We start from the raw sequence: 8,045 nt of genomic DNA, 5'->3' as shown, positions 1-8,045 counted from the left end.
TGGATCAGCATCTGACCTTCTTGGAATAGCCAAAAGTAGGCTCAGTGGCTGGCATCTGATGCTTAATGCAAACTGATGTCCAAGTTTCTGACACTGGACACTCCGAAAGGTTCTTTGTTAGAATCTTCTGTAGGATAGAAAATCTAAAAATGGCCCCTGTACATGTCATAATATATTAGGACAGGCATGAAATGCAATTGTTCTTCCAATAGCTATTTGGAAAAAAAGGACTGGAAAGTAAGCTATTGGCTAGAATTCAAATGGTTGGTAATGTTTGCATTTGGTTGCTGTCTCCTTGATTGGTGTAACAAGAGGGCAGGTAATCAGGATTTAAGATTAAGGTATCATCTTCAGGCCAGAATAACCATTGTAGATGAACAATATTACCTTGTCCTGATTTTTTCCTCAGAGTAGTTTTCTAATATCTTCCAAATTAGGAACTTATTCTATACTTGGCTGTAAAGTAGTTTACCCAGGAGCTATGCTAATCTTCTCTGTATCCTTCCAATTTCAGTATGTGTGCTGCTGAAGCAAGCCTGCCGTCCTAAATGTTCTACACGTGCTAGTGTTTAGCACATACATCCATATGTAACCCACAGCACACCCAGATAAGCATACGTAAGATTAAAATTTGTCCAGTGTCTGTAACACACCTGTGATCTACCACAACGAAGTGGGTAACATGATCGCTAAATTCTGTTCAAAGTCTAAAATTCCTCAACAGAAAAGTTCAGTTTATTTTTGATCCTTTACATCCTTCTTTGTTTCCTTTGAGGTCTGTTCATTTTACTGTACTAAGTCAAAGCAAATCACTAGGAAAACCCATGCAGTTGACTTTTGTTAGTGTGCTCAGATAGAGATTTGCCTTCTTTCTAAAATACGGGCTCCTGCAAAGTAGGAACTTGGGCGCAGTAGAGCCTGAAGAAACAGTATGGCCATGGTGCCCACCTGGACATTACGATCCTCATTCTGTCCACTGCCTTCTGTCACCCACCTTCGAGTCTTTCCAAAGCTGCGGAACTGGCGCAGTCGCCACCTGCGAAAAGTGTGAGCTCCAAGCAGAGGCCACTGGCGCCAAGACCAGGCTCCCAGTCTCCACTTAGAAAAACAGAAAATGACATTGTTAATTGGAGGACGGATATCTAGAGAGTTGTGCCAATATTCCCTTATCTAACTGTCCTTTCAAAATTGAATGCACTCACTGGAACCACTGGATTAGATACTGTCACTTTTCTCATTGTGGGGGAGAAAATTTCAGGACTTTTCAGTCAGTGTCTGTTCAGTGCAGATTATATCAAACTTAAAGGAAAGTAAAACCAACCAAGTTAGTTTCATTCCACTTTATGGGGAGATATGCAAACCCCATTATGCCAATCTACTTTATTTTTCACCTAGAAATTTTCATCAGCCACAGTGCAGAGCTAATCTGCTCATAGACAAAGAAGTTAGTTACTGCAATTCAAAATGAAAAGGGCTATAAAAATGTATAATTATAATAATTAGAATCATAATATTAATGAGAGTGGAATTAACACATTAACCTTCATCTCATTCTACAGGTAAAAACACCAAAATCTGAGAACCTTGCTGAGGATATAGCTGAAAAAGGCTTTTCTACACCTTGTCTTCTCAGAAGCAATTAATTTCCACATAAGAAAGTATTATTAGAATTTGAAATAGTTTTAAAATATAAATATATTAATTTCTAAGGATATTCTAGCCAATGATTCAAAATAACTCTTGGAACTTACTAATGACATCATTCTATTCACAATTCCATAGAGATAGGTGGCAAACGGTAGGCACTTTGAGTTTTCTTGATGAATAAGTGAGCAAACAATGATATTAGTATTCAGTACTTACTTCACAGTGGTATTTAAGTACCTAAATGTTTGCTACTCATCGTAGCAAATTTGAGAGGTAAATATTAAAATATAAAAGAAAAATAATCATGACAATTCCACTGTTCAAAAGAAATTATTTGTTGCATGACAGGATGGCTCATTTCTTTCTAGTCTTTTTTTCTAAGCATATTAAAAGCAATAATAATAATTGTAATTATGCTCAGTAGTTCAATTTTATATACTACTTGTTCTAGGTAATCAGTTTTCAGTTGTTAACTTATCTCTTTGGATTGTAAGGACCAGAAAGTAATTCAGTTCACTTACAGGAAACAAACCAACCTACAAATAAGGCTGTACATTCTCAAATGGTCGCTCTGGCCTGGATTTGGAACTGAGACCTGTTAGAGGTTGGGGCAACTCTGGTCAGTTTTTCTCCCTCTTGACTTTGTTCTGTGGTCTCTCTCTTTCCTTCGGTGAATCTTCTTTCTTCCTTATATCACCTGGTTCATCCTTGCCACAGTCTCTAGAAAAAGCTTCAGAAGAAGTCAGTCTGGTTGGCATAATTATTTACCTTTGCCCTTATTAAGCGAGAGAGGGAGAGACCACTTGCATGTCATCCCCTGGCTGGGTTACGGGCCCCGCCCTTGGCTCCATCTCTAGTTCAATCAGTGGCAATGAATTTGTACAAGAGCCTGATATGGTTTTAGTAAGTGAGACTGTTTGTTTTTTTTGGTCAAGCCACTTTCTACTAAAAGGACAAGTTGAATGGGTATGTCCAGGACATGCCATTTATCATGTCAGTGCAAACTCTTTATTAACATTTATTTATTCAGAAGATATTTTTTGAGTGTCTACTATGTGCCAACACTGATATAGGTCCTAAGGATACATCAGTGAATAAGGTAGGCAAGAATCATTTTCTTCATGGGCCTGAGAGTCTATTGGGCAGAGTCCAGCAGCAAACTGAATGAGTGAATGAATGAATGAATGAATGAATAGCAGTGTGCTAAGAAGAAAAACAAACCAGGGAAAAAACATGGAGGAAGACAAGAGGGAGGGGAAGAGAGTGCCGGTGTTGGTGTGGGGTGCGGGTGGGTGGTGGGGTTTATTTGCCGTTTAGGTTGGCCAGGGAAGTGCTCTGAGATCTGACCCAAAATTTGAAGGAGTAAGCCATATAGTTTAAATTATATTTTTATTGCTCTTGTTAAGTAATCTTTCTAACAGTTATTAAAATTCATTAAACACATGTTCCAAGGGCCATTCAATGCAATTTTGGGGTCTATTTCTTAATCTTCAGACCACCCATTAGTCTTCCCATTTCACAGAGGAGGACTTGAAGTGCAGAAAGGGTTGGCTACTTGCTTGTGGCCTCTAAGTAGTAAATAAAAGAACTTGAAATCACAGGTCAGAGTCTGGAGCTCTGCTCTTAAATGCTACTTCTGCTCTTCCAGTGACATACTAATTTAAACAAAAACAAATAAACCCACAACTGTACAAAGAAGAATGACAAATGCAACACAGATTTCCCATCCAGGGTGTGCAAAAATAATGCATGGTGATGAAAACCCCCTCAGATACCTTTTTATGTCTCTTTATGCACATCAGTGATGGTACACCTTTCATCTAAGTAAAACAGTATAGTATATGTTGTGCCATAAAGCCCTTCCCACTCAAAAATATGGTATGGGCACAGTTCCAAGTCAATAAACACAGAGCTGTTCCATTATTTTGATTGAATTTCAAATATTTCATATATGGATACATAGCTGTTTAGTTCAGCAGTTTTTAAATTACTGAACGTTTAAGTTATGGAAATCAGTTTGCGGCCATATCTACCCTCTCTCTCTTTCTAGCCATTCCTAACAGCTGATGTGAATTGCTAAAGATCAATATTAGCATGAACAATTAGCACCCATTGTGAAGATGATGCGAATGGAGGACACCACTATCGTAGGCTCCTACCGGAATAGAAGCTACTTATGACTTCTGTAACCAGTGTTTTAGGAATTTTTTAATTCAGAAAATAGAAGTTAACAATCTCTTAATCTTCCATTAATCCAATGAATGGATTCCAATTAGGGTTTGGGCAAGTCAATTTATGGTAGGATCTGAAAATGGAACGGAAGGTCACCTCCTCTGGAGAGCATTCCAGGTTATTATTGTTAAAATGGTGCCCGTCTCTGTGCTCGGTAGCTCTCTGTGCTGGTCACTCCCATCCTCACACTTACCATACTCTATTTTAGTTATTGCTTCACTTGTCTCCTCTCTCCAAGAGATGATACCGTCTCTAAATAAAGAGCATGTTCCCTTAATTTCTGTGTCTTCAGCACAAAACTCCCTATTTTTGGCATCTGATACGCACTTTAAAATGTTTTAGCAGAAGAGAAAGGAAGACTTCAAGGAAGGTGAAGAGCAACTTAGCTTAGTTACCATAGATGAGCAATAGGTTGAAACTGAAGGATGAAACACAAAGGAGAGGAGAGAAGTTGGATATTGTCATGATTGTGGGCATTGATATAATTTGTGAAGAATAAAATATATATACCAGGGAAAATATATCCGTTTACTGAATTACACATAGTATTTAAAAAAAAATTTACTGTGTATATTTTACTAGAATCTGTAGAAAGGCTGTTTGCTGTCTCTGGCTTGAAAAGCCATAGTATATTTAATTTTATGCTACTATGGTTATAGTTGTTTCATTTAAAGTCTTCATTGAGGGTCCACCCTGTGCATGGTGATTTATTAAATAATGGACATTTATATTTGAATAATTCAAGCCCTGAGCCCAAGGAGCACACAGTAGAATAGAATATTCAGAGTATGGTATGATACATACAGTTATGGAAGCATGTTTATTATGCAACCTGTATATTGTGCAGGAAGCTCAGAGGAGCAACTTCTTCAGGAGCGCTCCAGAAGCCCTAAGGAGAAGGTGGCATCTGGGCGGAGCAATTAACAGGAGCATGTGGACAGGGGAGAGAGACATGCAGAGGAGCCTGAAGAAAGAGGCAGACACCAGGGTACGGGAGATCCTACGTAGGAAGCTCACGCTTTATCCTGCAGGGAGATGTTGAGAAGCCAGACGAGGGATGACTCTAAGTTGCTTGGAGCCTTACAGGCTGACTAGAAATTGGTACAATACAGGAGAGACAAAGACTAGTTTGATGGAGCAGCTACCCCTTTATGCCAAATGACAAGCCTTTGAGGCAAGGACAAGTCAACATAAAAAGAACAGAGATGCCCAACCCTTGGATTTCCCTCATCAGTCCAGGTAGACATCTTTGGTATTCTGCAAACAGGAAGGCCTACAAGTGTTAGGGGTCCCTCTGAAGCCCAGAATGGCTATGTGAGACTGACTGGACCTCGGGGTAGGATGTATGAAATCACCCACAGGGCCAAAGATGCTTTAGACTTCCCAGTCCAACCCTTCTACCTGATCCCTGTATAAAACGGGTGAGGGAGTGGCCTGAGAGAGTGCATCTCCATGTAGGTCTCTTTAGCATTTAGAAAGTTCTACAGTGTGAGACAAAGTCCTGTTCAATCTAATGTCATACCACTGGCTCTGCTTCTTTCCTCCTGAAGCCCACAGATTGTAACGCATCGTGTTTTCCAGGATAAAGATCGTTAGGCCCTTCAGCCATCATGGTGTTCCGCAGTTTTACATCCTCCTCTGTTTCTGTAACCTTACCTCTATGACCCTCCTCCGATTGTGTCCTGCTTTTTTGGTCATGTGCCTTTAAACTGTGGGATCAAATATTGGAATCCAAGATCAAAATTCTCACGTCTGTTGGTGCGAAAGTAAGACATCTACAACTTTCAGGAGCTGAGGAGGAAAAAAGCTAGACACTTTTACATTTGCATGTTGGATATAGATCTAAGGAGAGAGCAACTTCTCAGAGGCAATTTTCTGTGTAATAGTAGCATTTATTCAATTCTGACCTTTGAGCTATGGGCTGATTTTTTGCAGCATATAGGTGCCAGCAGGGGCTGCTAAGTAACACAGCCAAGCTTTTCTGTTCCCGTCACTCTCCCGGCTCTCTCATGAAGCACTCTCTGGTCTGATCAATTCTTTCTCACCAAGTAAGGAAGAAGCCTACAGAGGTTGCCCCAGCAAGACTTCCCAGAGGCTCCAAATGAGTATTGAGTGACTCCTTACAAACCCACTAGTCTGGAGAAATGTAATGTGAGTCGAAAAGTTCTGAGATGCTAGGTAGCAAGAGAAAGGGAAGAATTGTATCCAGAGTTCGGGGAAGCTTCACATTGGGTTTTAATTGCATCCTGATGGGACAGATTTATCAAACATTCAGGACATGTCTCAGGAGGCATTCTTTTTGCACTTATTCATTTGTTGTTTTCTAAAGAAAATTTATCAGCTTTTTGTTTTAGATTCTTCTCCGTTCATTAATTATATTAACTTCTTTAGCAACTACTGTGTGCTGGAATCTATGCCAGATGCTTGGAGTATAAGTGTGAACAGCAAGATCATAGTTTCTTCTCTGATGACATTTACATTACACACATACACGGGCGCTTGGGGCAGGCGGGGGAGAGAGAAAAAGAGGGGGATGGCGGGAGGGAGAGGTTGAATAGGTATCAGTTGTGCTTAGTTCTTTGAAGGAAACAAAAAGGTGCAGACATAATACTGTTCAGAGGCACTTTAGATTGGACGGTCAGAGAATGCCACGCTGAGGCTAAAGGGTAGGAAGGAAAGGCTTTACAAAGATCAGTGTGTTTGTTGGCTAGGGCTGCTGTAACAAAATACCACAGTTTGGGTGGCTTCGATGCACAAAAGTTTATTTCTCAGTTCCGAAGGCCAGAAATCTAAAATCAAGGCGTAGCCTGGGCCATCCTCTCTCGAAGGCTCTAGGGAAGGATCTGTTCCAGCCTCCCTAGCTTCTGGCAGCCTCGGGTGTTCCTTGGCTTGCAGATGGCCATGTTCTCTTTCTATCTCTTCCCACTGTCTTCTCTCTGTGTGTGGCTGTCTCGATGTCCAAATTTATTTTTTCTTTTCTTTTTTAAAAATAAGGCAACTGGTCACATTGGATAAGGGCCTACTGAATAACTATTTTAACTTGACTGCCTTTCTAAAGACCCCATTTCCAAACAGGTCATTTTTTGAGGTACTGGGGCTAGGACTTCAACATATTTTTTTTGGGGGGGGGGACACACACAATTCAACTCATAACAAGTAGGATGGATAGTGTTCTAGGGAGAAGAAAGACATGTTCAGATCCCTGAGCTAGAATGGAGCTTGGGGAGCTGGAGAAACAGTGGTCTGAATAGTGTGGGCAGGGGACAGAGTGGCAGGAGGAGACAAAAGAGGGGACACTTTGGCCACTACAGAAACATCAGTGTGGATAATTCGTCCATTTTTACTGCTTACGTCTGCTGCAGTAGCTTTTGGGGGTTCTACAGAGATCTCTATGTTTTATCTTTTCATCTCTGTAGTTCATGGAGTGCAGCTGGGGACAGGAGGTCCCCAGCTGGTCATGGTGGCGGCCAACTTAGATAGAAAAATTAATTTTTCTTATAAGTCACATTGCTGCTTTTGTGTCCCCTGGCAGGATGAGGAACCACAGTTGCCATCCTGTGAGTCACCTCCAAATAAAACTGTGAACGACAGCAAGGTGTGGACTTCACACCACGGTGGAGGCCGGTGCCAAGTGACTCCCTTCCAGGGATTACACGCTCCACTCTTCCGGCCGCCGCGTCTGCATCAAGAAGGCTGGGTGTTCAGTGCGGCAAGCGAGGATGCACAGAAGAGGTGAAAATGAACATTGTCGAATTATCACCTCACTTCCACCAAATTGTTTTGGCCTTAGTATAGTTAAGAAGTTGGACCTGAGGTCCCTTGTATCTTCAGTTTGCCCATCCTGAATCCCCAGGGCTTTTCATATGAAACACATTTGTGTGGCTCTGTGTTTATCTTCTTGGTGATGTTATTTCTATTCCTTTACCCTGTCTTAATCTACTCTCAGGTATGCCAATTTATATTTCTTATTTTATCTCACACTTAAACCCCTCGCCAGATTCCTTCTCGCTATAGTGATTAAATAGAACTTATTTTGTGATTTTTTTGAATTTCTTGTATACATTGGCTCTTCAATCTTTAAACAACCTTGCAAAGAGCTGAAGTGTCGAGGATTTAAGTGGTCATAAGACAGTGGCAGTGCACCAGGCCTTAACACTGTGTCCTGG

The 8,045-nt window shown here is 40.9% G+C and overlaps 1 pseudogene; it reads right to left on the bottom strand.

The window, feature by feature from the left end:
* Positions 1-437: 437 nt before the first annotated feature.
* LOC129075317 (uncharacterized) lies at positions 438-534 on the bottom strand (annotated as a pseudogene).
* Between the last annotated feature and the right edge of the window lie 7,511 nt (positions 535-8,045).

This window comes from Pteronotus mesoamericanus, unplaced genomic scaffold (genome assembly GCF_021234165.1).
Source record: "Pteronotus mesoamericanus isolate MK-2021 breed Mesoamerican mustached bat unplaced genomic scaffold, CSHL_Meso_final contig_52, whole genome shotgun sequence".
Taxonomy (NCBI): domain Eukaryota; kingdom Metazoa; phylum Chordata; class Mammalia; order Chiroptera; family Mormoopidae; genus Pteronotus; species Pteronotus mesoamericanus.
The sequence above is the reverse complement of the archived record's forward strand: the minus strand, read 5'-3'. Positions and strand labels throughout refer to the sequence as shown.